The sequence below is a fragment of the Epinephelus moara genome, chromosome 12 (genome assembly GCF_006386435.1).
Source record: "Epinephelus moara isolate mb chromosome 12, YSFRI_EMoa_1.0, whole genome shotgun sequence".
NCBI classification, from domain to species: Eukaryota; Metazoa; Chordata; class Actinopteri; order Perciformes; family Serranidae; genus Epinephelus; species Epinephelus moara.
The window spans coordinates 14,504,658-14,513,951 of NC_065517.1; positions in this window are offsets into that span (position 1 = coordinate 14,504,658).

Genomic DNA, 9,294 nt, shown 5'->3' on the forward strand with positions numbered 1-9,294 from the left:
TCTCCATGCTGTCTAGATGCAATATGTGTATTTTCAGATTTTTGTCTTAATAACTGAATTTTTTACAGTGGTTTCAAATCTGCCTTTCCATGCACGGATGGCTGCTTTCCTACACAACAGTGAATGGCTTACTCAATTTGTGAAGCCACTGTTGAGTTGCTACTTGCCAATTAGCTCAGAGCGATAGATGACCGTCTTAGGTTCCAAAGGTTGCTCAGAATTGCCTAAAAATGTCCGGACCCAACCCATCGCTGCGCAGCAGCTTTAATTTTTTTTTTATCCTCTTAACTTGCCCTGTGCCAGAAAATAGCCTTATCCCAGACAAGAACTCACAACTTCAAACAATTAAATGTGTTAAAAGCTTACAAAATCTAAAACTAACAATATGTACTGATGACATCAAAATGTACTGCTTTAATCAGCTTTATACTGAAATATATTTTTGTGAAAATGTTGGCCCTTTACAGATGTGACCCACATTTTTGTCAACTCCGTCCAAACACTACTTACTGAGGCAGAAAAGGAGTAATCTACATCCTAAGGACTTCTGTCTCACTTCCTGGTTTCCAAAAAGATGGAGATGCTGCTCAAGTACTGGTAAGCTTTCTCATTTTTGATAAATTCTCTAATTAATACAGCTTCAGGTGTGTCTCAACCATAACAGGTCAAATCTGTAGCCCTCCTGAATCAAAACTATATAAGAATTGTGATTTAAAAATTAGTATTTTAAATTAGCATTAAGAAAAGTTTTAGCAACTCCAAAAAATAAAATGACCACTCAAAACCACTGCAATGAAATTGATAAATATATAATTTTTGTCAATTCCGTAAGACATCAACTCCATCAACTCTTACCTCTGACATCCTGTATGATATTCCTCAAAAAATTAAATCACTGGGACGTTGGTCCATTACAAGATGTAATAGTCAGGACTTTGATCTTGTAAAATATATTTTTCCCTGCCTAATTCAAGAACAAAATCAAAAAAGCCCAAAATAAGATTTTGTCCCAATTCTCAAAACAGAGTGACAGACATTCATTTTCCCCAGAGGATGAATCCACGACTTTAGTGATCCTCTGACTTTTCCTCCAGCGCCACCATGAGGTTAATATTTGTAGTTTTGAGTAATTTATATTGACCACTATTGGACTGATTGTTATGAAATTTCGTATAGACCTTCATGTTCCCCTCAGGATAAATGACCAAGTAATAACTTTGTCATTGTGAGCATGTTAACACGCTAACGATAGCATGTAGCTTAAAGCACGTCTGTTTCTTAAGCCCTTTTTAGATAGAAGTTGTGCACATTTGCAGGAAAGCCCAATCAGTCTTCTTTCAGCATTGGCAGTATAAAAACAACATCGGGGAGTGCGGCAAAATGCCGCCTACCTACTTTTGTTTATACAGAATGTGCCTTTTTCGGGGCAATGGGGGTTGTGACCAAGTAACACAACGTGTAGCTCAGTGTGTGATGTAAACAGTGACGTGGGAGGGAAGCCGCGGCTGGGCAGTCCTTCGGCAATTCTCTCATAAGGTGGCCCGTTCTTCACTGTCCCCGTCATCTGACGGTTAATGGCCTCTTCGTTTGCGAGGACAAGGAGGGCGCGCCAATTCCTTGTCTCCCCAGTTGCTCATCTTTACAGTGTCTGTCAGGTTTGTGTTTCCCTCTTGCTACTAGCTGCTCGCTAATTCCTGCTATCAGCTGTTTCCTGTTTATCCACCGCCAGTGGCTTGCACGTGCGGCATCATCAACAGCTCCTCCCACAAGTCTTCAACAGCCCCTCCTGTTGCGGGAGGCCGCCTCGGTCTGTTTAAACTAAAAGGGTTACGCCAATATGTTTATCCTACGAGGCGGAAAATTGGGCACCTCGGATCAACTCGCCAATCCGGCTCTGTGTGTCTTAACACTCGCAGCTTGCCGGCAAAACAGCCCAACATTCATGGAAAATCTGGCAGTGTAAAAGGGGCTTTAGTAAGACCTCACAGTGCTGCTGGCATGGCTGGAGACTCTTCGTTTTGTTAGGAATACCAAGTTTCCTTCAAGATAGTATGTAAATACGATGCAATGCCATGTGATACGATGCCATACGATACGATACGATACGATATACTTTATTGTCCCTGTAGGGAAATTCGTCTTGGATTCGGGAGCTGCACAAGCATTGCTGCCTTACAATACTAGTCCAGAAGAAATGAAAAGCATACAACATAAAAACACATACTACACGTAACAGTATTGCACATCAGCCATTAATATATTTTACATAACACCAGGATACAACAGAGCACCATCAGCAAAACACAACACAGCACCTTAAGCATCAAGAGACATTATTCAAAATATTATTTGAGCTTGGCACAAATTTATTTATAAAACCATACAGTTTCAATTTTGGCATCCTGTATCTTCTGGTAAACCTCGTACTTAGTGTGGAGAATGTGGGAAAAGTCAGATAAGGACAACTTGATTTATACAGCACTTTTTAAAACAAACAGAAAAGTTAAAAGGCTTTTGAATAGATAATTAAGTCAAAATAATAGTAAAGAAAACAACAGATTTGGGTGACGAGCATCAATAAAATAGCTTTGAGAGTAAACATTTTTTATGTATATGTCTGTGGTGACAAATAACTTTTCCTTTCTCTATCGAGCTGTGGAGTTTCTGCACTTCAAAGAAATCGCCTGTCAGTCAGACTTAGTGTTTACTGTGGAGTATTTTTTTCTAGGAATTTCTCTGTTGAAGAGTCTTTCTGCAGGTGGAGCTCTTCTCTCAGTCTGCTGAGGTGGCTCTCACTGCTCATGATGTGATCTTGATACAGAGCATTAAACGTGGCAAATAAACCAGATGTATGTTAAACACCAATTGTGTTACAGCCCGCAGATAAAGATTATCATAACATATGTCTATTTGTAATAATGTGGCAGATTATGACTTCAAACCTTGCGTGAAAGCTGCAGAATAAGGAGAGGATTGTGAGGTTTTCCTCTTCCTTTTGATGGTCTGTGGTAAAGTGCCTGCATACAGGCCGGTGAGAGCTGTGAAGGAAGAATTCATTACTCCAGATTGAGCTGGGTCACACTCTCTAATCCCAGACCCCTACCTGTCTGACTCCTACAGAGTCATGGGAAAAACTCTCTCACACGCACTGACTTTCTTCCTCCTCCAAACACTCTTTTCTCACTCAATCCTCCGGCTCTTTCGCCCCAAATCCCTCCAGGAATCTCAGACCTGTGTGTGAACCAGACTGCGGTCTGACTGATATGAGTTGTTAAAGACTGAGACCGATACTGATCCCTCTGGATTGACGATGCCGACAGGCCTCCATATCTTTTAATCTGACTACTTTTATGACAAATAAGTTAAAGTATCCAAAGTTCCTCTCTGAATTAACTTCTCATCAGAGCATAAAAATCCTCTGGAACAAAAACCCTGGACAATAAACCTCCACAAATATCAGATAAGAAGACCATTATTTAACCTAATCACAATATATTTATACTTCTAATTGCAATCTAATGAAAGTTTCTTATTAAAAGCAGCTGATGTTATAAGTTTCCATCTTGTGAATCATATCAGGGTGGAGCACACACACAAAACCACATCTGATTTTTAATAAACACAATATTAATCGCATATATTCTCCTAAGACATAAATAATAAAGAGACCAGACAGACAGAAATGTTTGTTTATTTGATTATCAGACGGTGGGTGGAGTCACTGGGTGGAGAATAATATGGTCAAATATTTTTATGATTTTAAACTTAGGTGCCAAATAAGTGAAGTTTACTACAAGATGCAGCAAAGATTGAGTCCATCTGTACTGAATATACTTCATCTCAGTGGTAAAATTAGTCATTTCTTCCACATATTCCATATACTGTCTAATTTAAACACACCATATTGATCTTACATTTGAACTCTTTTTTTTTTATCATATCTGGTTGAGCTTTTTACAGGCCTTCCAAGGCCTTAAGGTAGAGACGGCAAACCTCTCTGCCCTTCCATGCACTTACATGCAAAGCCTGAGGCAGAGAGAGCAGCAGCAAAGACCCCCCAGGAACAGAACAGAGCAGCATCAATGACAAACAGAAATGACAGTGATAAGTCAGACACAGCATGAAAAGGAGGAGCTGGGGTGGAGGCAGGTTGCAAAGCTGCTTGCAGAGGAAGCAGCAACAGTAGGCAGGCCAGAGCAGTTTAAATAGGGCACCTTGAATGAGATTCACCAATTGGTTGCATAGAAAGGAATCATGTGTTCTACCAGCTGACTCTCCTCCATCAGTCAGCTGCTCCATCAGTTGATTGGGCTGTTTGAGATCAGCTGATGTAGCTGGGATGTGAGCTGAGCTTGACATTGTGTCCTGCCTGAATTAAAGCTGTGCTCAATTTGTGGTTTATCTCTTACATTATCTCCAACATTCCCTTGCTATTTTTCTATGGATACATAATTTTCAGTGATCCATGTGGCAAAGTATAAATGTACCCTTCGCACCAAGAACACAGTTGGCAGAAAAATGGCAGAGAGAAAAATAAGAATGAGGCATACCCCAAAACTTCAGGAAGGAATTTAAACCTCAGTGCTGTTACTGTTTTTTAGGCCTGGCCTGTTGGCTGGGTTTATAAAGTTCAGTTTTTGCCGACAGAAATATTCACCTTACATCTTAGGGCTTCTGTACTAAAGGATCTTGAGAAAATTTTCACATTGTAACAACAAACTGGGCAGATTTTCTTTTTTTGCCATGGTGTCAGTGGTGTCTCAGTAACATTTGGGGGTAGTTGTAGGAGCTACAAGATTTCTTTTCTTTAAATTCTAGTGCTAGAATGTAACAAGCTTTCTATGTGTTTGCTAACCAATGCAAAAAAAACCCTATTGTACCATACGGCCTCCAACAAAAAACATTATCTAACTAGCTCATATGGCTATTAGCCATGTAAAACTTACCTGTCCAACAAATGTTATTCCAGCTCTGTATCCAGTTGCGTCCAAATATAAAATACTGCAGTGATGTTCACTCTGGATTTGGACATACTGGACCAAATAGCAGGGGTGAAGTTTGGCTGCCGATTGAAATTGCCACCACACTGGAGCTGCCTGTTTATAAAAACTAAAAGAAAGTCCCAGCAGCCACCAAGCTGACAGAAAAGTGACTGACACCGATCGAAACATCAAGCATCCTTTAAATGATTATTTCTGAACATCGACTCAGTTAAATATTACAGTCTATCTTTAAAAACAGAAAACTTAATAACCTGAAGTTTCCTGACTTGTTGTGATGCAGAACCTGAACATTTTAGTGCATTTAGGTTTAACTGTGAATAGAAATGGCAAAAAACACAAAATATACATTTTGGTCAGAAGAGGGATGCTCCGGTCCGATATCTGGATCAAATATCAGCCCCGATATCATCAAAATAGATGGATCGGTTATCGGAAAACGCAACCTATACCTGAGGCGATCCTTTCCCTTTAAATCTATTGCTACGTGAGCTATGTCATACATCATGGAGCAAAGGAGAGAATCTGCTGTGTGGAGGTATTTCACACTATTTCAACTGCTGTTGCACAATTATTTAAATAGTTCATCAATGCATTAATCTGTTTCATCTTGTTTCATTTTATCTTAGGAAAGAACTGTGTCTGTTCTACATGTAAAGGTATATAGCTTTTTAGGTCAACCATGGTATCAGATCGGTATTGGATATCGGCTGATACTCAAAGCCACAGCATCAGGATCGGTATCAAAACTGAAAAAGCTGGATCGGTGCATCTCTAGGTCAGACGGAATGTAGTTTTTCTGCCTTATGAGTTCTCTCAAAGAGATAAATATATGACTGAGTGTGTCTGACTAATGCTGCCAGCATGAACAAGCTGGTTTACAGTCTATATTAGCTTATCATGTTAAAAAGTGCATTCTTTGCAAAGGGAAGAATGAAGTCAGAGCTGAGGTGAAGACAAAGGTGAAAGGTTGTAGGTCAGAGAGGAGATAATGAAAGGAAACCAGCAGAGGAACAGACAGTTCAGATGTCACTCACTTCCTTCCAGCTACAACAATGGAAAAGAAATAAGAAGTAAGCAGAGACTATAATCACAGAAATAATATAATTATTTAAGTCTCTATAGAAATAGATACAGCAGATTAAGTAAGACATAATGTGATTTGTTCAGACTTTATTTCATAGTAATATTGGCTTGTCTGAAAATGGGACGGCCCTGTAGCTCCGGTTTTCCTGCTGTGAAAGTTTATTTCATGTGGCATCTCTGTTGGTTACCTGGCAACCGATCTGTGACTGTGACTCTGTGCCTGGCTGTTGTTTGCCAAGAAAAAGTTACACCAAGTAGTAAATACTGATTGTGTACAGATGAAACCAGTGGAGACTGGGACTCCTCAAAGACCCCAAATCAAGCTTCATGGAATAACCTCATAGTTGTGTTGCACAAAATAATGTAAATGATGTAAAATAGGATGCTTTCACCTGTTCAAGCCTTTAAACATCCTTGAAATGGAAGTTCAAAATGGACAAGCCAAAAGGGTAGCCAACGACTGGATTACACCAACCACATAATTAGTTCCCTCCAGTGTTCCCTGCATTTGACAACATGTTTAGCCATTCAATAAATCAGATGCTCTGCCCCCTTTAGTTTTCAGCCAGGTCTCTGGAACAGACAAAAGACCTCTGCCCGAGGACCTCAAAGTATGTCCTGGCGTGTACAGCACTAAGAGGTCGGAGATATAGCTGGGAGAGAGGCCATGAAGAGCCTTTAAAGTAATCAGTAAAATCTTAAAATCTATTCTAAAACACAGTGTAAAGAAGCTAAAGAGGCTAGTTTTTGCAGGATATTCCACACCATTGGCACACGTTGGCCAATTTTTCTGCCAATTCAGCATATTGAATCTGTGTCAGGGAGAGGGTGGAGCCGGTCAATAAGAGAAATCCCACTGATTGGCAGTTCAACTCAGTGCACGAGAAGAGAAACCGAAGCGAGGAAGCAAATGAATAGCTAAAGTCAAGAGGATGTGCGAGCAAAACAAACTTGTTATTAGGTAAGATTATGTTTTAGCTATTGAGCTCTTAAGCGGCATTGTGTTATCGTTCACTGCGTTGTTAATGTGCTAACTGGCTAACTAGCGTCTCAGATTTGTCCTGTCGGTCTTCCGGATTCCCTTTTTGAATGACGAATACAGACTACTGCCTCCTGCTGGTATGGAGAGTTAATTCGTACGTGTTGGTTGGCCGTCGGCTGTAGTCTTTGTGGTGTGTTCAAGTGCAACCTCTTAGCCAAGACACAGGCAACAGGTCGTTGGGGTGCTGTCGTGTTCCTGCTGTGGATCACTGCCAATGTTATGTTGCACAAAAGCGGCTGCAGAGCGGAGTCGCTGCCTGTGTTGGGGAAGGAGCAACCATGCGGCTGTCCCGTTATGGTCGGGATGTGAGGACAGTAAATCGTTCCACAACCAGAAACCATGATTTACCAGAACCATACAGAGACACCGACAGTTATGAAGCAGCAGCCAACAGTGTCAGAGGGCACAAAAAATGACTGTAGTGTTTAAGTTAAAGGAGCTGATGGGATCACATTTACATGGAGTTGTACGTTGTATAATTTCATGTGTCACACTCAACGACATAAAAGTAAAACGTGATCAGCAACAAGATAAGATGTTACTTCCACATACTGAGGCATTTCCGTGTGCTGGGAACAGCAACAGAAGATGAGCTCATCTCTGACAAAGCTGCAGAAAATACTGAAACCGCTAATGACAGCTAACTGCTGAAATACCCCACACGTGTCACCGCGGCTGGCAGAGGCTGACACCTAAATACAGTGTGAGAAGCTGCAAGCTAAAAGTGAAGCTTGCCACAGATACCAGCTGCTAAAAGCAAAAGGCTGCAGTAACAGCCTGCTGTGGTTATTAAGCCTGAGGCAGCTGCTGTGTGGTGAGCACAGATCTGATTCACACTAATATGTCCTTTGCAACCCAGAGTAACATTCACTTTCCTTAAATAAGTCTGTTTTTATATTGCACATTATTGTAACTATTATTAGGCTTTCAATCCCATAATATCTCACTACTGCTAACAGGCCATCTGCTTACTACTGTAATTAATAATGTTAAAACTTTTATGTAGACCTCAACACAGACATCCAGTGTGTTATTGATCACGCTGAGTGAGTACTTAATTAATCAAACTGAAACATCCGCTCAGCAGGGGGTCGTAATGACCAGAGTAAATGCATACTTCCTGTTCAGCACATGGGCACAAACTACAGTCAGAGCCAATGACACTCACATAACAGGCAACCGTCTCATTCAACAATAACACACTGTTCTCTAGAAAACAAGAGTTTTCTGTGAGTTAGTGTGAAGCTGGAGGCAATTAGTTTAACATACAAAAACAAATCACCACCAATCAACATCACTGAGGGCCTGCACACACTGGGAGCATTATTTTGTGTGATTAATACACATGTTAATATATTTTGTCAAAGCGTTGTTTCTGTTTTGAATTCTTTTTCAAAGAACTTTCTGGAATGAGGTCAATTTTTTGAGCTTCCGTACTGCGAAGAAAAACATCAACCAATTGTGTTGTGCCTTTACCTGCCTCCAGTGGTCGAATTGAGGGGGGATGCCATCCCCTTTGTTAGAAAATTGACCAAAAAGCATCCCCCTTGTTAATCTAGAATCTGTGTGTGCAGTCACGGACGTAATTTGAGGGGGGACGCAGTGGACATGTCCACCGCACTTCCCGTATCTGTGCCCTCCGTCCCCCGCACTTTTTTTTTTACGGCCGTTACCACCGTCCAATTCGTTTTTAACATGTGGTAACGTGTTTTTCCGAGCCGTCTTTAAACGCACCATGAGAAGGCGCATACACACGCTGTCATGTTGTGATCAGAGTCAATCCACACAGACAAGACGTGTGCTGCTGGGCAGTGCTGGTGAGTGTTAACTATGTTCAGCAAAGCAGCCAGCAAGAAGCAAAAAACCTTGCACAGTTTCTTCCAAACAAACCGTGAAAGTTGAGTAATGCTGTTGCATGTAGATAATGTTAGCTAAATGATGACTAATCAATAGATGCCAATATATCAAGTTAAGCTAGTTAACAAGAACACTAATGTTAATTTTATTGTTACCTATGTTAAATACCTTGCTAGCTAGTTTCATGCTAGGAATAAACCCACTCCTCCTTAATAAGAACTTGCGCTCACTATTGCTTTGCACATATTTTTTTAATCTTTATTGCCACAATATAAAGAGCAGGGTCAGGGAGGAGACAGTGGACCAGAG